Source organism: Anolis carolinensis, chromosome 2, assembly GCF_035594765.1.
Source record: "Anolis carolinensis isolate JA03-04 chromosome 2, rAnoCar3.1.pri, whole genome shotgun sequence".
Classification (NCBI taxonomy): Eukaryota; Metazoa; Chordata; class Lepidosauria; order Squamata; family Dactyloidae; genus Anolis; species Anolis carolinensis.
Window position 1 is genome coordinate 114,750,680 of NC_085842.1, and position 21,489 is coordinate 114,772,168.

At 39.2% G+C, this 21,489-nt stretch overlaps 1 long non-coding RNA gene across 1 annotated transcript; it reads right to left on the reverse strand.

The window, feature by feature from the left end:
* Positions 1-1,668: 1,668 nt before the first annotated feature.
* Positions 1,669-20,263, reverse strand: LOC134296194 (uncharacterized). Its single transcript, XR_010002786.1, has 2 exons — positions 19,962-20,263; positions 1,669-5,731 (listed from the first exon to the last, which is right to left on the reverse strand). It is a non-coding gene; the product is annotated as an uncharacterized LOC134296194 (long non-coding RNA).
* Between the last annotated feature and the right edge of the window lie 1,226 nt (positions 20,264-21,489).

The following is a 21,489-nucleotide window of genomic DNA, read 5'->3' on the forward strand; positions in this document are numbered from 1 at the left end:
TCAACTTCATGGTGGAGCACCTTTACCACTTGGACTACCACCCTCCAAAATTGGCAGAAAGGCACCTATCTATCCTACTTTACGCTGACGACACAGTGCTACTATCCAGAACCCAAGTTGGTCTGAAAAGAGCCCTGAGATCCCTAGCAAAATATTGCAGTGCAGAACAGCTTCACCTTAACTTTCAAAAAACCAAAATGATGGAGTTCACAAAACAACCCAAGAACCATACATGGAGACTAGATGGACACAACATCGAACAGGTCTCAAGATTTAAATATCTGGGGGTATTCTTTCACTGCACTGGAAATAGAAAAGTACATGCTGATTACGTAGCGGAGATGGCGTAAAAGAGCTCACATGCTATCCTAAAGTTTCTCAAGACAGGAGGAGGCCACTATATTCCAGCAGCTCTTAAGCTCTTTGAGGCAAAACCAATAGCACAAATGATGTATGGAGCCCAGCTCGGCCCCTACCCAAACTTTGCCCCTCTGGAGCAGGTACAATCAAAATTTTTAAGATCAATTATGCAAGTCCCCAGATGCGTCTCAAACGCCATCCTGTGTTTAGAGACAGGCCTCGTGAGAGTGGAGGCGAGAGCATGGATAGCCACTCTTAACGCTGCATCTGTCTCACTCGCCATGTGGCCTTGCCCCGCTAACTCTGAGAGATGAGTTTCAATCTACATGGAACAAGGTAGTAGCAACAAAAATCGCAACTCTAGGCTTCTCTCAAAAACATCTACTAAGCATGGGATGGGACCAAGCTAAGGTCCACATCAGACAACGGATCCTGGACACAGAGCAACAATCTGATTTAGCTTGCTCTCCAGTCTTTTAACATTAGTGCAGACAACAGATATACCATCACTCCCATGGCTTATTTAAAAAACCTGGAGGTGCCTAATCATCGTAAAGCCTTCACTCTTGCAAGATGTCACGCCCTCCCATCAGCAGTACTGGAGGGGAGGTACCGGAAGACCCCTGCTCCAGAGAGACTATGCCCTTGTGAGTCTGGCCATATCGAAACTATCAAGCACGTGCTCCTCCAGTGTATGTTTTATAGAGATATTAGAATCAATTTCATCACTCTTTGTGATGACTCATGGGCCTTGTAGTCCTGTTCCTAGTACTATTGTGGCAGACGAAGAGGAAAACATGGGGTTTTCGCCGGTTCAGCAAGAGCCGGAGTCTCTTCACCTGCAGGATGTTGATGTTTGTCCTCAAGAATTCAGCCAAACAGGCCTTGGGCAGAACTCCCCCCTGTTTCCCAGAAAAGAATCTTATTCCAGAGAAAGGGGAAACAGAGAAGCTCAACGGAGGAGTTTACGCATTGCTGCCAGAAATCAAGCTGATTAGGCTTGCTTCCCTTGGGAAATTCTAAGGAGTCACACATCTGGACAGAGTTGGGTTTCGCTTCTCGTTCTCTAGGGAAAAAGTTCTGTTGGCGGGAAAACGAGACCCAATATAGGTGGTTGGCGCGAGGAATTCTTTGCGGAGTCAATTGATAAGCTTCAGGAGAGAGATCGTGTGTGGACTTCGTACCCCAGTTCCTTGCTTCTCGGATCAAGTTTTCAAGCCTTGCCTAGCCTTGCAGTTTTACCACGGACCCTGCTCCATGCTCATGTTTTGCCTTTGTTTCCAGTTATGAATCTAGCCAAGAATCAAGTTTAATTCCAGCCTTGTTGTCAAGCTTCATTGAACTCTAGGACTCTGCTAATTCCCCACACTATTGCTTGGCAAAGTGTGTGTTTCGGTCAAGTGGATTAAAACTTTGAACTCTAATATCTTATATTGGACAATACATTTTTGGACTATATTTAACCTCCTTTGAAAGGTCTGCTTCTGAACTCTATTCTTCACTTGTTTTTATTGATTTTATATATTTCTTTAATAAAGATATTAGATAGAGACTGGCCTCTGTGTAAGGTTATTGGTGCTCTGCAGCCAGGGTCCTGACACTCCTTGGCTTTTAAAACATCCAGGCTGCACTGAAAGATACTACACCTCTCTGCTGCTCTCAGACTCCTGTTCTGCAATAACCTATAGTGTCGCCAGGTTCTGTGCGGCAGCAATTTCCATCAAACGGACGATGACTGACCCCACAGAGCCTGTAGCCAGAGCAATCTGTTATAACTGAAAGACTGCAAATGCTCCCTCTATCCCCCTCCAGAGCCACTTAGTGGGTCGATATTTACTATTAGCTGACCCTGCTAATAGTCTGCTTTTAATTTGTTTTTATTATAGCATGTTTTTAACTTGTTCTTTTATCTGATTTTTATGGGAACTGCGATTCCCCTTTTCGGGCACCTGTGCCCATTTCTATATATTCTGGTCATAGACCGTAATAAATTGCTGAACTGAACTGAACAGAGAGATGAATATGGATATGCCTAGGTGGTCTGCCCTCCATTTTGACACCCGCCGCTTACGAAATTTTTCTTCAAAAGACTAATCTCCAGATGTCCCTTTTGGTTAAAGAAACTGCTCTTTCATATGACAAATTATTTGATGTTTCCCAGTAAATGGTAAATGACTTCAGAAAAGCATCTTCCTTCCTCCAGCAGCCAATCCCCAAACATACTCATTCCTCTTCTTTCTAGTCCCCTGCTTTCCTTTCCCTGCTATAATTCTGACTGGGTATCCTTTTTCCTAATCACTAGGTGATCCTATCTTTTTCTCTGCCTTATGTCTATTTTGGATGTCATTTGGGTTCCTTGTGTACACAGCCAGGTTTTAGTAGTGGAAGTAGACCAGGTTGGAAGAAAGTACCCAAGGCCATGAACATTGTGGAGAAAGATATCGTGTTTGAGGGGGGATCACCTGCACAACCCAGTGGAGGTTAGCATTAGACTACTGCTCTTCTATTTTGCATTCTTGTGTAAGTGATAGTCCAAATTACAGTTGACAAACACGTTTCCGTTGCAGGTTTCCAATTCCCTATTGAGGCCTCACTGCAAAGTTGCCTGTTCGGAGTGATGCCTCATGAAAATGTAATTATATTTCCTTAAATATTGGCTTGGAGCAGCATCTGAACTGAGCCTCTGGACAACAGTCAAGCCAGTAACTTCATCCAAACCATGCTAGAGTTTTGTCAGAACTCTAAAATATAGATTAGTATCTTGATCATACTGAGCATAATGGCACCAGATCTTGTCTGATCTTGGACACTTAGCAGGGTTGGCCCTAGTTAGTACTTGGATGGGAGACCACCAAGAAATACCCTGACTTCTCTTTGCTCCTTTAGCAACCATCGTGTTCACTTTTAGAGACAAAATGAATATTCTCTTCAAAATTCTCCTTAGCAAAATTTCTCTCAAAGATTTACCTTATGTTTCAATATATTCATGGGAATAAGTACAGGTTAAAGCCTTATGGGTCAGTGTAGCAGCCCTGTGTTTATTCAAATCCTCATTTAATCAAAAAAATCATAATGTTTTAGCCATACCTCTCAAAGTTATAGGAGTATAAAACAAGGAAGGAAAGAACCAGCATGCTGGTCTGAAGTCTTTAGAGGAGAAGTGTTGTTATTTCTTTATATAGTGCCTTCAATGTACATAGTTCATTACAAGTAAAAAGACAGCAAATCAGTTTCCTGTCCTCAGGCTAACAATCTAAGTAAGGCATGGCACAAAATGAAAAGGAGACGACAGCATGGGAGCCTCTTATTTCCCCCTGAAATCAGGGCAGCAGCAGTTGGGATGGATGGAAGATCTTTAATTGGCTTCTGGCTTAGGTATCATGTAGCCGTGCCTGTTTCTTCTTCTCTCCCTCCTTGATTGATGCAGTTTCAGTTTGGATGGAGGAAGTCTTTTATCTGATTCTGGGCTTTGACATGATGGAGCTGTGCTGCCCTGTTGCTGTTATCCACCTTTATGTTGTCAACCAATGAGTCTCTATTCTGCTTTCCCTGCTGTCCCTTAGCATTTTCCAGACTTATGTGGCATCAGATGAGGGACAGCAACAGCAAAGTCTTTCTCTTTTTCCATTTGTTGCTTACTGTGCCTTGTTTAATGATCTCACCAGGATCCACCTCATACCTGCACAATTGCCTTTATACAGATGGACGCATACATTGGCATTCTTGTGTTGGTGCCAAGTCCATTGACATTTGGCTGTACAACATTTTCATTCAATACAAGGACTATATAGTACAATCAACGCATAACTCTACATGTAGAAGTTTTATACTGTGTGGCTCTGATGTCTGTTTCTTGACTGTGGCTTACTTGCCTGTGTAGATGTAATGGACCTGTACACTCCAACTCTTAAATTTTTTGTTGGGAGATACAAGAGGCCTCTCAAAAAGGCACCTTCCCTTTGTATTCATTCTTCTGAAATTAGTAACTTTCTTAGTGCTTACAAAAAGGGAATGAATATAAAACCAATATCCCATACTAAATGGTGCATTCATTAAGTAATTTATTGAACAGGTGAGTTAATGCTTCAAATGCATCACCCTTTTGTTCCCATCACAGGGGTGAGAGAGGCCTTGTAGAAGGGTAGATGTTACCCATTTGCTCAGTGAATATTTACTGAAGCATTAGCATAACCTTATGTTAATCAGTGTTTTTATTCTGACTTAATTAACCTGCAGCTTTCACATAATCACTAATAAGGCTTAGCATAATCATTCAGCCAGAAAGCTCTCTTTAGAAGGCTGAAATAATTAGAGCCTTTAACCTTTCTTTAATCATCCTGTTTGTGTGAACAGAAGTGAAGTGAACCAGCCAATGGAGTGGTGCTTTCTGCTCATGGGGCACACAGAGCTCCAACTACACATGGTCTTCTTTTCTTGTATGGAGCCAATATATGCTCTGCAAATGCCCACATGTACATAAGTGAAAATTGTGGACAATGAGGGATTGTGGATATTGTAGAGTGTTCAGTACTCATTTTCTATATGCCCCTGCTGAGATTAAAATTAGGATCTGCTCACCATCACCTGATACATGCCGACAGAACAAACACGTGAACAATATATCCAACTGCTGTCATCCTGTGTAGTTTATGCAAAATACAACAATACACTACACATGATCAATTGTTATTAAAGCCCTTCAATAACTTTGCATATGTACTACTCATGTAAATAGGAAAGGCAGCATCTAATGTTTTCCTGCCTCAGGTTTGACATCATTCGCTCTGATAAACCATTCACATTTTGGCAGCTCCAAGCAAACACATATAGAACTCAGAAGCAAAAGAGATTCTTGGAAGCTAAACATAACTTCAGTAAACAACATGAGATGCACATAATTGAAAGTAGTTTAGTGGTGAAGAATTATTGGCCTGCTGGGACCTACTAATTAGGACAGCCAAGAAGCCTCACCTTTGGGGGTCATTGCAAATATTCATGATCTTGGCTGGTCAAAATATCACACTCACCTTGTGATACAAGAACAGTTTTTAATACTGTTGCCACTGAAGTTGGAATTATACTCTGGAATTTTAATTAGTCCAGGTCAGATGTATAATGAGCAGACCTTGTTTTCTCAAAACTATATTCTGCAGGCTTGAATGTAAAATGAAATGCTATATATTAGCAGTTCAGTCAATATTTAAGTTCCCCAAAATGGGGTTGTGCCAAATGTACACATTTAGCACTACTCTCAGTGAAATTTGTACTAAAACTCATGTCAATTAGAATGAATCTGCTTACCTTTTCACATGTACTTCCATGGATACATCCTGATTTTGGCTCATTTGTAGATGGGAAAACAGGATGCATTCTGCAGTTTTCCAAGAACAAGAAAGAGAGACACAATAGAGGGCTTATTACAGCAGCTACTGGCTCCTCAGAGGGGGAAACAAACAAAACATTGCTTACTGTGACTGCTATGAAACTTACAACAGCCTTAATGAAGATAGCAAAGAAAGAGGATTGATTTCACAGCTCCTTTTCAATTGACTTCAATCTTCCACAATTTGGAGCCAAAAATTCTCAGATGAGAATGTCTGTTTCACTTACATATTTCTTCCCAAATGGATGCCATAAAAGTGTTTTTCTTTCAAAACCTAATTCAAACCATTGCTGTGTCTCGAAGAAGCAAGGCAACCATGTTTTGTTTTTGTTTTTAAGTTGCTCAACAGGAGTGTGATGGAAAGTCACTATAGCTTGTGCCTGCTTTCTGTTTCTTTCAATCTGAGCCTCAGTTATAATGCACTGTTGTGGGTTATTGATGTTTCAAATCTAGCAATGGGATGTAAAGCTTCAGAGAAAATACATGTTTCTGGATAGATTTTTCTTTCTTTTTTTAATAGAAAGGCCATGATCTGTGTATACTGCATTGACACAGCATGCATTTCATGAGATCTATTTAAACACAGACATATATATTATCTGCAATAGGGTTCCTTTCCTCTTCTGACAAATACCACCACTCATAACCTCTATGGATGCCTGCCATAGATGTGGGCGAAACGTCAGGAGAGAATACTTCTAGAACATGGCCATACAGCCCGGAATACATACAACAACCCAATACCACCACTGTTTATACAAGGTACAACTGTACATTTATGTAACTGTTCTAGTGATCTGTCCCTACTAGCTATTTTTAGCAGGCCATTTCTGATGAATTAACTGTGCCCAGCATTCATGTTATTCCAAAGAAGCAGACAAGTGGAGGTAAAAAAAATGGTTTGCCTGGTGTTATTCCAATAAAGAGAAAAATAACTTCCAGGTAGAATCAGGTGCATCAATTGACATAGCTACTAGAACAACTTTCTTGAGCTGGAGAAATACCCTAGATCAGACAAACAAGAAAAAATCAATATGAAATAGAAAAAAGTTTCAAAAGTGGAATTTATCATAATTCTGTCACATGAAAAAAATATCTTGAGTTCTAAGAAAACTTCAGGAACTTTGATTTTTCCAAATTCTAGTTAATTCAAACTTTGTCACTGATTTTTTTTAAAATTTTGAAAACAGTTCTCATCTCAAAAAACATAAAATGTTTTAAAATGAATATTTTAGATGACAATATATTTAAATGCTTGACAAAGAAAAAAGAGCACAATAATGTACATTTTAATATGATTTTTTTTACTTTGAGCTCATTTATTAGACTTGCATAAGTAGCTGATACATTCCAGAATAGGTCTAGCCTAATCATCTATAGATACAAAGAAAACAAGAGGCATCACATTTTCGCTACTACCATACTACATACAAACATGAAGCAATGTTGAGCAAGTGGCTGACAGACATGAAATATATAAAATAGCTTTTAAAAACCTGCTGAAAAATAAACATAAAATACTCTCCAGAGATTACCAAAATATTTTATCAAGACTCATTATTTGTTCAATACAGAAGTGTTATAAGACCAACATTTTTTTTGTTGAGCTGTAATGGAGTATCTCTTTCCTACACAAAATCAATATTGACGTATTCTTGGAAAGAAAGTCAACATTACTGACATGAAGCTGCTGAAAACTAGAACTCTGAACATGCAGGCATACCACAGTTAGCAGAGTAGATGTTTTCCTGACTATAACTTTTTTAACAGAAAGTTTGTTACCTGAGGCAGAAATAACATGAAAAAGTAAGAATAGGTTCCTATACCACAAAAATAATTGCAGTTCAATATATTTCAGCAAACTTGTTGTCCAAAGCTAACAATATGCACATGTGAAATGAAACAACCAGGTCACGTAAGTTTTGCTTAAGTTAAAAATGAATTTTCTGTAGACAATTTGAAAGTTTCTTCCAAAATGCTTTCAGGGATTATAATTTTCTTTTCCAAGCCTCCAGTTTTCTTATGATTTTCATTTTAGTAGCCAGGTTAACTTTTTTTAAAAAGTTGGGGGCAACTATGAGGCAGGCCTATTCACAGTTTCTCTCTATTTTGCCTTTCATACTTGTTCTGTAAGGGATTCTGGAGACAGTGGCTGCTTGCTTTGCTTGTTGTAAGTAGGGTCATACAATAGGATAAATTGGGGTAGAATCCAAATCTTTCCCAGTTTAAAATTCCCTGCATTCTTTACTGCAAACACATTGCTGCAACATGATATTACAACTCTATGTTTCTTCAACCCATCTTCACTATTTGCTCAATTCAAATGCTGCTAAAAAATCTTCCAGCTAAGCAAAGGACAAGCAAGAAAAAAGAGGCAGCCCTGCTCCAAAAGGGCTTTGTAAAAGAAAATTCTTTGTCAGAGGATTTATTAACTAACTCATATCTGAACAGGACTCTTCTTCTATCTCATTGCGAGGGAATTCATAAAATGGGGAAAATACCATTTATAGTGCAACCAAATACTGATATTATTACTGAATGGTGGTCCTAAGACCTTTTTGGTACCAGGCCTCCTCCTCCTCCTTCTAATGCCATATTCCTAATTTCCTCTTCTAGAATATCTATGCTCTGAAAATGTATTGAAGAAGTTTATTTGTTTTACTGTTAAGACAAGGGATATGTTAAAAGTAACAGAGTAAGATAAAAGTTTACTCAGTGCAGGTGGAGTTGCTAGATTATGGTACTGAAAAAAATACGTCACACTTTTTGATATCCATTTTACTGCTTTAATGGCTTCACCATTTGCTTAAAAGTGTCTTGATTTTCTAAACACTTAAAGAGAAGTGTGAGCAAAACTTGAGGTCTTTCAACTAGAGATTGACCCTGACTACTTCTCATATGAGTAACCTGAAGAAATTCCTAGGTTCTTATTTTGGCTTTCCCTGGAATTCTTTTTCAGGGAAAACCAAAAAGCCAAAGAGACGTAATGCAACTCAGAAAGTACACATTTCCATTGTCAATGGAAATATCATCCTGTATCTTTGAGAAAAATGTGAATTTGCCTAAGTCTCCAAGGCTTTATGTTCCATCAAAGTTTTCAGGGAAACTTAGTTTTGATAATCCATCTCTGAAAAAGATGGGAGAAGGCCAGGAAAACTCTGCACCTGTCTAGATGGCATGTTGAGTTTAAAGAGTTTTCATTTCTTAAAGACGGCCATCCATAGGTATTGTAGATTCTTCTAATAAGAACAAAGTTGTCTGGATATAGCCATATTGCCACAAATATATTGATATATGACAGATAGTGGAACAGCTTGGGTTAGCTGCAAAAAGTATGGAGAACCAGCAAGCAAGCAGTTGCAAAATAATAATGGTACAAAGAGAGGTTTGTACAATTACTTTGGTGGCACTGTTATGTTAGTGAAATGTCAGTCCCTCATAATGACACATTGATACTTTGTCACAGCAAGTCCAGGCTGTAATAAATAAGCTGGCTATTCCCTCTGCTGCTTTGGGGTGAAAGTCCACCAGGAGAAAAAAAAAGAAACTCTATTAATTTTTAAGGCTCCTGAAAATTGTTGTTTTTGTTGCAACCCATCAACATGGATCCCTCTCTGAAATTTCAAAATAAAAGAAATATTAGGAGGCTCTATTCAGAATGTGTTCCACTTCCTGCATGCATAGTTAGATGCCTGTAATCAAGAGATTCCACTACTTGGTGAGAGGAATAGCTCTTTATTAACAGGCCATGCACATTAATACTTCTTGTCTTGGCATTCTATTTACCCAAATCCATCTTCACTGGACTTCTGTTTTTAACAATGATTTTTTTAATTCACTGGAAGAAGAGCTGTGATGAAAGAATCAGCTTTGGCTCTGTTCAAGTACTCAACCTCCATCTCAAGTTTTGAATCTCTACCAAGACTATTGACAAAAACAACACTTGGGTAGAACTTAATTGTGTCATTTGGCAGAAAAAAATTGGGGGAAAATATTGCATATATGTAGGGTTGGGTGAGAAGGTCACAGGACAGGAAGCAAGGAGTGTAATTGTGTTTAATTTCCACAGTGAAAAAGGATGTATCTAGGATAGGGATGTGTTCTGTTAATATTCTCACGCTTGATGATACATGAAATCTTTCACCTCGAGTACTAGAAAGAAACTTAGTCAGGTATTCTGTATTTTGTGCAAAATGTCTGTACAAATTCCGTGTCTTTTGCCTTGGTGAAGCTAAACACAGAATGACTCCGAGTCATAAAAATAAACAATTTCTGCAGCACTTCTGGATATTAGAGTCCATCTGGGTAGTCAATAAAGAAATCTGCTTTTAAAATGTTCACAAATTCTGAAAGTTATAGCCATAAACAGCTAGAAGTCATCTGTTGGTTGGTATCCTTCTACCTTAGACTTTTAGAGCAGATTAACAATGATTTATTGTTGCTCTCGCTTGGGGAATCCCAGAGACCTGAATTATATGCATGTTCTTCTTTGCTTCTGAAAACAGGCTATTCACAGATCAAAGAGTTTTATTATAAATGGTGCATCTCTTATCTGGAATTCCAAAATCCAGAAATTGTTCATATGGTGGTTGAAATAGTGACACCTTTGTTTTCCAATGGTTCTGTGTATATAAACTTTGTTTCATACACACGATTATTTAAAATATTGTAGAAAATTATCCTAAGGATATATGTATGAGGTGTGTAGGAAACATTAATGGATTTTATGTTTAGACCTGGGTCCCATTTCAAGGATGTCTCATTAAATGTGTTGATGCAAATAAATTTATTCCAAACTACAAACACTTCTTGTCCCATGCATTTTCCCTAAAGAATACACAACATGCATTCATCTTCTTCATGAAAGTTATGTTTTTTAGTCAAGTAAATCATTCTTGCCTTTAATTCAATGTTTTTAGAATTTTCTAGGATATCAGTTAGTGAGTGACAACTGTAGTTAAACTAGTAACACTCACATGGGAGGCTGAACATAATACCACCCACACTTGAAATGTTGTGAAAATGCCTTTCAGCACATTTCTACTCAATAATGATAAATTTACCTGCAGGAATGCCACTTTCAAAATCATAAATGATAGAATGTATTGCTTTAGTTTATTCCTCATACCCTGAGGAGTCCCACAATGCCCTTAGTTTAGAGACTATATGTCCTATTACAGGCATTCAGGTGAATTAAAATAACTTGCATTCAGTCCTGGGCTGGGAATTTAATAGACTGGGTGCCTCTTTAGTGTTTTAATAGTTTATCACCAAGCAAGACATAGAACAAGGGCTCCCCTAAAGACTTGTGCTGCACCCCAGGGCAGCGTGAGCACTGAAAACCAGACAGAGACCAATAAACGTATAATATCTTTATTAAAACAATTATAAATCCAGGAATGAATAGGTGGAGCAGCTAATAGTCCTTTATGAAAAGGTATGAATTAGTCCAAAGAATTGAAGGGAAATATCCAATATTATTGTCCAAAGTCCAGAAATCGAAACACGCTCAAAACTGTTGGAAAGTTCTTGAGAGGGGAAAAACAAGGAAGCAAGACTGAATAAAAAAAAGTCCAAAGTCACTAGGAAGTCTTTGATATCAAGGCAGGAACGTGATGAAGCTGAGGCAAAACTTGGTTCAGGAGCAAGGCAAGGAAGTAGACTTAATCCGGGTCTACTCGGGAGTCGTGGCTCGGCTTGGCCGCCAGGATCTGGGAACTTGGCTTGGAAAAATAGGAGCTAGAGTCGGTGAACCTTTCTCATGAAATCGCAAAGTTGACATCGCGAAGTGTCCACGGTGCAAAGCACTTTTATGGAACTTAGATTTGATCACAAACAAGGAAAGCCAAACTCCCTAAAGGTTCCCAAGGGAAAACCTTCTATCCATTATCCCCTCAAGATGCCAAGTAGTTACTCCTGCGGAGTTCTTGTTTCTCAGATCTCTGTCGATGCAGAAACTCCCTTCTGTTGAAGGACACATTCTCTGTGGAACTAAGAACATCTGGTTCCGCCATGGGAGTAATATTTTCACTTTCGTTCCCAATTAAGGAATCATCCGAGCTATCAGCAACCAGCAGCTGTAATTGGAAAGAGCTCTGTGGACTAGGTAAAAAGTCAGAATAAGCTTCCTCCTGGTCATAGTTCATTTCTGGATCAGGTTCAGAAGCCAAAGGTGGCTGGAGTATGACAACTTGACTGAGTGGGGAAGATTATGTGAGAAGAAATGTTCTACAAATATTTGGTGTGAGCAGCTCTTCAAAAGCTTTCACTCCCTTTGGTTCTAACCTGTTTTGTTTATTGTGTATTGTTTGTTTATCTCTCTCTTTACAACAATATTCATGTCACTGATAGGTCTTCTTAGCCATCTTAGACATCCCAGAGACAGGAAAGAAAAACAGACTATGTTTTAAATGAGTAAACAGTTTCAAATTTCTTAAACCTCGCCTCTTTTTATTTACTGTTTCTACAATCTGCCTGAATTTTGGAGAACAGACTGTCTTTAAAGCTGAGGTGTGTCAGGTGTAATTGTTGTGACTGCGCCTTCGGGGACTGTGGATGATGGTGGTGGGATCAGGAGAGGAAGGAAAAATCCTCGTAAGGAGGGCTCATTGGAGGATTTGTACAGAAAGAGAATTAGGGATCTCAATGGGGAGTCTTCCGAGGAAGATTCAGATGGAGAGTTTGTGGAAGAAATGGATGCTGGGGAACAGGTGGTGGCTGAAGAAGTGGGCACTGACTGGGCACGGGTACCGGAGATGCCTGGGGAGGAATCGGGGCCCATGGATACTACTGACACTGGGGAGGCTTGGGTGGCTTCAGAAGCAGACCCCACTTGGGCTGCTTGGAGGAGGGAGGATGGATCCTCAGGTGTGCACAGTGTTGGGCATGCGCAGGTTGATTGGGATTCTGATGAAGAATTAGGCACGCCCGACCCACAAGCTTTAGCTGTGTGGAGTTCTGATTCGGATTAAGGATTTGGGACACTTGCTCTTTGGGCGTTGGTGTTTGGACACCCAGGGAAAATTGGAATAAATTGGGAATGTTTAGTCACTTCACTTTGCGTGTGACAAGGTGTTGCTGGGCACCACTGGGACTCCTGTACGTGTTATTGAAGACTGGACTGGGACTTTGCTTCAGATCTGCTGTTGCCTCCATTGTCTTGGCTCTTTGTGCCATTCCGTTTCGTGGACCCTGAATTGATGACTACAACCCCTAGACCTTGAACTGGAATTCGACTCTTCTTCTGCCTTCGCTCTTTGATTTGTGTCTACCCACAGCTCTTGACTCCTGGCTTGCCTCCCAACCTTGCTGCTGTCTCCTTTCCTGGCCCTGGACCGACCTGACAACATCTCTTCGCTTTATTCCTTGAGCTCCTGGCATTGTCTGCACTCTTGAAATGGATTATTGCTGCCCCTGCTGTTTTGACTCCGGACCGGTTTGACGACATCTCCTTGCACTGTCCCTTTAAATCCTAAAGCCTGGTGCTGGCCGCAGTAAAGGCTTGGAGCCGCTTTCTCTCCTTTTGCACCGGCTTCCAAGTTTGTTTACAAGCTACTCTCACTGGGGAGCTCCTTTGTCCAGTGTGAGTTTCTGTTTGAGGCTTTAAGTTTGAACTGCTAGGTTTGGGACTTTGGGGAGTTTTTTGGGGGTTTCCAAGTCTTTGCTTTGTTTTGGCTGCTTATTCCAAGCCAACTCAGAACGTTTTGAGCTGAATTGAAGCACCTTTAGTTTAATCTGGATTATTTGCTTGAATAATCAGGTTTATTTGTTCAAGCATATTTTTTGATATATTTTTGTTTGGACTGCCTTAAAACACTGAAGGTTAAGTGTTTTAAGCCATCTTTTATGTTTGTGACTAGTTTTTGGGCTGTTTCTTGAATAAACTCTGTTTTGTTCTCTAATTGGCGTCTGACTTTTGACAGTAGTCAATGAGCCAGATGGGACATGCAGGACCAAACCCTCACAATCCCACAGACCCCAAATATTTTTTTCTTGTAATGCTTTGTTTCATAATATGGCATAAATACCTCCTCACAGCAGAAGTGTTCCCAGTGCCCCTCCAATCCCCTACATATCTTTGAAATGGGGTGAAATTGGCCAAAAATAAAGCTGGAAGTTACATGACATCACTTCTGGTCACATCAGGTGTGCCAGTGTGATGCATGTTTTCATTAGGGCAGGGGTGAAAAATGACTCCCATCTGCAGTTGTCTACCCCTGCTTTGAAATATGATGAAATATAGCAATTTTATTAGTCAAAGCTCTCATAGCTATTGTACAATGGTGCAAAGAGGTCTTACTTTTCTAAGGGTTAAATCTCAAAGATCTCAGAACAGCTTATGCAGCTAGGAAGCATATATTAATCATAAGACGCCTGTGTCTTTATAGTGCAAATTTTGTGGGTTCATGCTGTTAACTTTGAAATTCTCTCCCTCTTCCTCCTTCTCTCTCTCTCTCTCTCTCTTGTTCATGTTTCATTTGTCATCTTTTGCATTGTTGATAAAATAATCCATAGTAATTTCTGCAACTTTCTTCTTTCCACATCATTCTGTCAGTTCATTTCTGTAAGAGCCCTTTGACAAGCTGCATATCTGATATTTTTGGCAGAGAGGATGAATGATAACTATTGACTTGACCTTTCTCAAAAAAGAGTAAGAGAAAGCAGTGACTGCAAACAGATCCAGAACCAGTGACTGTTTCCTGTTATTGACAGGGTTACAATAAACCCACTGGGAACGAGGCTTATTATATGTGTTAGTGGCATCCAAATCTTTACTACTATGCTTACATTGCTTATAAGTCTCTGGCAATGAGCATATGCCTTATCCCAGGAAGGATTAACACTTCCCTGGGTGCACAATAACAGCTAGATAGCTCAAGGAGGAAGGTGTAAGACCATCATGTAACCATGAGCCCCATTTTCTTGGTTTCACTTATCCATATCCAGAAGTAAATTGTCTCTCCATGAGCTTGCTAGTTTACATTGATAGACAAACAGTGCATTTCCCTATATGTACTTAAACACACACACCAATACATTGATATTAGTCCACTGCAGCACAAACTTCATATTAATTCTGGAATGAGATTAACCTAGCATGTTGGAGCAATGCGTAGCTGTAAATCACATGCAGTCCCTAAACATGTTTTTGCACAATTCACTGGTTCATTCCAGATCACTTCCCCTAAAGGTTCTATAGTGGAAAAAAATCCTGACGATAAAATAACCCAAATGGCCACTGGCTGCTCCTGGATGTCCAGAGAGTGGCAATCTAGGATGGAACATTTCCCCACATCACTTCCAAACATCTAAAATCAAAGTGGGAGACAGAGAAATATAGAAAATGTAATCATGATGAGAACATAAAAGCCTTGCTGGATCAGTCCAGTGTTTGTTTTACCCAGTAGCCACACAAATGCCCATAGGGAGCTCACAAGAAAGATACAAGGGTCATAGCTCTCTCCCACTGCTGCTCGCAGCAGCTGATATTCACAAGCAGAGTACTTCTGCTTTAGACATAATAGCTAGTTGCCACTGATACCTATATCGTCCATCTTATTTGGTATGTTTGGTCTCTAAGCCATTAGGGGCTTTTGTAGGTCAGAAACCAATTATTTGTAGTGTACACTTCTTTCATGTTTGACAAGTGTGGGTTGATTGAATTTGAGGGATAGGAGACCATTGTTGCCATATTGCTACTCAGTGCCCTGGTTTAAACTCCCCAAAGAATGAGCTATGAATCACAGCAGGAAAAACCTTTTTCCTTGAAATGCAAAAGTCAGTGCATCTCTAGACACACATCAATTTTGCCTCCTGCTGCTTTATGATGGAGTCCCAAGCCTTCTCTAGCATGCTTGATAAAAACTCCTGCTATACTAAATCAAGTAGCAGAAATCAAGAAAATAACTGGAATGCAACTTTCCCCTCCCCTGTATAGAAACAGCAGGTGTATTTGTATCTTTTTATAAGTGTCTGTGTGACTCAAAATGTTTTGAAAAGCAGTCACATTTGGAAAAAAAAAACAATAGCATTGGTATATTATTTAATACATTTCCAAACATATTCAAGAGTAAATCTAAGATTTGCCAAGTTGTAAATCACACTGAGACCACAACATTGTATTTCTGAGCAGACATTTATACAATGGCATTGTAATGAAGTAAAGACAACAGTGTTTATTCCACCATCAAGGGGAGATCTTATAGTTTTCAATTGATTGATTTATTCAACCATTTATTCAAGTAGTTTCTGGTCCTATTTTTCAAAAATATCTGAAGGGAAAGTATAATGTAAATTTAAATATTTTCTAGGGCAATTATAATATGATAAAAACATTTTAATATTGGCAGTAATCCAATTGTATTTCTCAGTATGCATTGCAAAGATATGGCAAAGAGTGTACAGAACTAGTTAACTTGGAGTTGTTCCACCCCATATCCCTTCTTAAGACTGAAACAAAAAACAAATAAACTAAAAACTCAGTCCAAAATAATGGTCAGAAAAAACAACTTGTGCTCATGGAACAAGATTTTCCGTTTCTCTCCACTACCTGCAACTCTCTTCAATCTTTCAAAATCTATTCTGGAACCCCCCCCCCCCTCCATTCAACACATCAGAACAAATTGTGGAACAAGAGAACAAATTCTGTCATTTTTCTGGCAGACAAACCCAATCAGTTAGAAGCCTCGGACTTCTATTCTTGCTGATAGCTTGAATTCAAGGTTCTTAAAGCTTGCTGAAGAGAATCAGTCGAGAGTTACAAAATGGCCGAAAACTAACAGATGCAATGTTAATTGATTAATTGATTAAAATTAGACTAGAAATTCCAGAATTCTTGTAAGTTTCTAGAATATTTAGTGAACTATCTGACAATAAGGGAGGTTCAAAAATATGCACTTTTTCTGCTAAATGTGGATAATCTGACAAAAAATTAAATTCATCAGCATAACAAAGTAAGATGTAATAACCAAATCTCCCAACATGAAATTTAAAAACGTGGTATTTAGAATAATTATGAATTAGTCAATGATGGGGAGATTGGGTTATCAATCAAAAGGAAAAAGGAATCTGCCACATTTCTGCATACTTTATGTTCAGCCCTATACTTCTTTTCCTGAAAAATCCCAATGGCTTTGTCACTGCAAAAAAATGACATTAACAGAACTTTGCCTGTGAAAAAATACACCATGAAAGGGTTTTTAGATGTATTGTAAAGAAATTAAGATATATTTAAGACATATATATTTAAGATATAATGATACATGTCTCATTGTAAATCAAAGCCAGGATCATCCATGTTATAGCATTCTCAGTTTCTATGTAAGAGTGTGACTGATGGACATTAAAAAAAGCTCAAAGGGACAGAATCAATCATTTGGAATATAGTGCTGGAGAAGAATTCTGCAGATACTCTGGACTGTCAAAAAGCTAAATACATGGTTCTAAAGAAATCAAGCCTAGACTCTCCCAAGAAGCCAAGATGACTAAACTGGTTGTCATACTTTGAACATATCATGAGAAGGCATGGCTCATAAAAAAAGGTTTAAATGCTTGATAAAGTGGAATACCACACAAGAGGATTTACTCACTCAAAAAGGCCACAGTTCTTAGTTGGCAAGATCTGAGTAGATCTCACAGAGGACTCTCAGTCATAAGGTTGCTGTAAATCAAAACTGACTTGACAGCAAATAACAACAAGCACAGCTTTTGCAGAGTCTAAGATATTAAGACCAGAGCAAACAGATATAAATCACCCTTACCTGGCATTGTGATTTTCAGAAAAGAGCAAGACAATCTTAGAGTTCGACAGGGCACTGTAAAGTCAAAACATTTCAGGCAGCCTGCTGGGTAGGAGGGAGGGAGGAGAGGTGTTAGGTGGAGTTCCTCTAGATCAGGAATGGGCAAACTTCGACCCTTCAGGTGTTTTGGACTTCAACAGCTGTCTACAAATTTTGTCCATGCCTGGTCCAGATTATCTATTTTAAACTATTCCTCCATTGCTTGCCGGGGGGGGGGGGGGGTCATTATCATTATACCAAAATCATGGTTGGGGGAGGTTATGGATCATTCAGATCAGAACTTCACCAGCTTTGCTCACCATCCCCAGCTTCTTGCATATCTTTTCCTCATTACAGTAGACCATGGGACATAAATATTTTCTACCATACTAGAGCAGACAAGAAATCCCAGTGAAAAGATTTATTTTTCCCTTGGACTGTGTTTTACTGAAATTCTTCTTAGGCAAATCAAGAAATTAATATTACTTGGCAATTAGAAAGAAGTGGAAATGAAAAAAAAAAACATTGAAATGAGAGAGAGAGGGAGGAGGAAGGAAGGGAGAGAGAGGGGGGAGAGGGAGAGGGAGGAAGGGAGGGAGGGAGGGAGAGAGAGAGAGAGAGAGAGAGAGAGAGAGAGAGAGAGAGAGAGAGATTTCAGAGGGAGAAACTGGTAAACCAGCACTGAGTATTCTTTGCCTAAGAAAACCCTATGAAATCCATAGGGTTGCCATTAGTCAACTGGCAGCTTCAAGACACATGGCAGTTTTAAGACCTTTGCCCAAGATTCTATATTGTGGTCAATGGTGCACAATTTTACTTGCCCATAACAAGGGATCAGGGGCCAGTCAAAACCAGATCAGTGAAATATACTAAGCAGGGCTGTAGCTGGAGAGACCCAATGCATAATAAGCACTAATATGGCTCTGGACGTGATGAATATCTGTCATTTTTGTAGGTATAGCTGCACAATTGGAACAGTTATGTGGCAATGTCATAGTAGTGCCGTGGTGAATACAAACTTTGACCAACTGCTCAGTTCTGTTTCCTACACTTACACCAATGTAAGTGTTGTGATCTTTCACAAAACCCCTATAGATCTCTTGTGGAATTCTGCAGGATGTCCCAAACATCTCCACACATAGGAAAAATTAACAAATTCATATTAATTGTATTATATTATATATTTTGTTATATTGATATTTATATTTTTGTATTTTATACATTTGAATTTTAATTTATAATTTTGTAATGAATATTTTGTAAATAAAGGAAAATTTAGCTACAACTGTCATTTTTTTCTATGTATAGCGACTAAGCGACACCGTGTATTGTTCAGGGATCTCTTTCTGGGGTCCCTATATCCCAGGGTCTGGTCCCAAATTATCTGCTTATCCCAAATTATATGGCAGTGGAGACTCATATAATCCAGTTCAGAAATGAGATCTTGGGATATAGGGCAGTGCCAGGTCCAGCCTGAGAAACCCTGATCTATATTAATGATTTAGTGTTGCTGGGGCTTAGCTCATTTCTACCCTCTAGGGGCATCTCCTAGAGTTCTGGTTCCAGTTCTCCATTATGTCGGTTAATTGCTTAACCGTTGATTCTGCTGCTAGTTTGGCCACTTCGGGTTCATAGTCAGATTGGCAGTCCAGTGGTCCTCCCGTTCTTGGCTGGGGCTGTTTCCTTGAGGTGCTGCAGTCAAAATCCCAAGCTCTACCAAACCAGCCAAAGCTCCCATAGTAGCCTTTAGGCCAGAAACTTCCCTTTACAGCATATCCATTCTCAGAAATAACTTTGCTGCTGCTGCTCTACTAGGAAGCATTGGTCTCGCATGAGGTCATGCAATGAAGGGTGGTACTGACTCAAGTCTGCCAATCCTATCGTTAAGAGTGTTTATGATTTCTTTATAAGCAGGCGATTTTCTTTTCGATTGAGGTGGTGGGGTCAGTTCCATCAAACCTTGGTCAATGGACCAATTAGCAGCACTTTCATTAAGGGAAATTCGAGCACTAGACTCAGCTTCATTGTCCTCATCCTTTTCTTCTGTTGTTGTACAATTTGTACATTTTGACTTTAGAGTGCCCAATCTGACCAATGCAGTCAAATTCATGGAATCATAATCTAGCTGGTGCTTGCTTACTTCTGGTTCTTTCCCAGTGTTTGCTGGATCATAGTATTCTAGAATTGACTTCTGTACTAGGTTAGGCACAGTATTTTGTGTAGAGGCTTTGCATAACTGGGCCCTTGTAGAGACCATCCCAGTGGTTGAAAGCTTGTCAAGCTAACCAAACCGAAATGGGTTAGTCCTCCTATGCTTTGTGCCTTTTCCAGAAACTTTCCAGAAGCTTTGGCACTCAGTGAGTGATTAAAAAATTAAAAGATACTAAAATGCTACATTAAAAGATACTAAACTAGTGAAATAGTAAAGTTTATAAAATTACCTAATGCCCAAAATGTTCCGCATCCAGCTGGAAAGGGACCTGGAGTCACCGTCTTCTCGCAAGTAATTCCCAGGTTCCGAACGCAGTGACAGAAGGACTGACTAGAGGTGTTCTGGCCCCTTCTGCAGCAGCACAGCAGACACCTCAACCCTCTTCAGCCCTTTGTGTCACTCCACTTCTTCACCTTTAGGTCAGCTATAGTTACTCCTGTATTTCAGACTGTCTTTTTCTGTTACTCTTGCTCCAAGTACTTTTTCTTTCTCTTTCTTACCTCCTGTCTCTTTCACTTTTGTTTCTGCTGCTCTCAGCACAAGGTAACTCTCACAGCAACGAAGCAACGAATGTTTGGAGCTTCAGCTGCCAGGTTACCAAAAGCAACAGGTAAAGGAGTTACAACAACAACCTTGCATTATCAACAGGGTGGAGTAATAGAATATTATTTTGTTGATACCACAACAGCAATCCTGTATAATGTTGCTTCAGCTTCAGCTTCCGAAGACTTTGGAAAATTAAACAGATCAGCTTGTTTCTTCACCCCTCTGTTTTCTTCAATGCTGATTAATAGAATGTTGATTGTTGAGTTGGAAACTCCCTCTGAGATAAGAATAACTGTTGTCAGCCTATTGTTAATATTCTCTCTCTTGTGTGCTGCTCAGAAGTTTATCGAGTAAAAAAACTGTGGAGAGCCAGTGTGGTGTGGTGGTTTGAGTGTTGGACTACAATAGGGTTTGAATCCCTGTTTACTAGCCTTGGAAACCCTATGGATGAACCTGGGCATGTCCCATTCTCTCAGTCTTAGAAAAAAACAATATCAACCTTTGAGCAACTCTTGACAAGAATACCCTGTGACAGGACACCACTGATCAAGAATGATTTCAAGGCACACAACAACAAAAACAATACTATATGAAATATTAGAAATACAGAAAGAGAAATATAGAAAATACTAAAATGGCAGTGCAAGAAGAACCAAAAAGACTGGAAAAATAAGCTGAAGAGTTTCAAAGCAAGCAAGAGATATCAACTGATATCAAATACTGAATGCTTTTGAATAAAAGTAAAGGGAAAACTCTGTTATATGGAATTTGTAGCAAACGTTATATCTGCTACAAAGTAGCTAAGAGAAAAGTAACAAAACACCCACAATTAAGAACTGTCTAGGGGGGAAATAAAGAATTTTGTAATGATGAAAGCTAACCAATTATGCTGAATTTAAAACAGACACAACAGGAAACCTGCTGTAAACTGGATGATATTTATTCCATACTGCAATAACCAATATATTTCAGCAGAAACTTTGTTTTTCTGTTTTCACCCTGGTAAAGAAAATATATTATAATCACTTATTCTTATTTGTACTTATTTGGGGTTTTTTAAAAAGATAAAGAGTTCAATAATTTTCACTGAAGCAAAGATCAAAGGGAAATTTGCTTGGAACATCAATTTAGGAGTTTTTGAAACAAGTCACATTAGCATCAACAATGGGATTAATTAGACTCCACTGGAAGCCTTTCAGATAGGAAACATC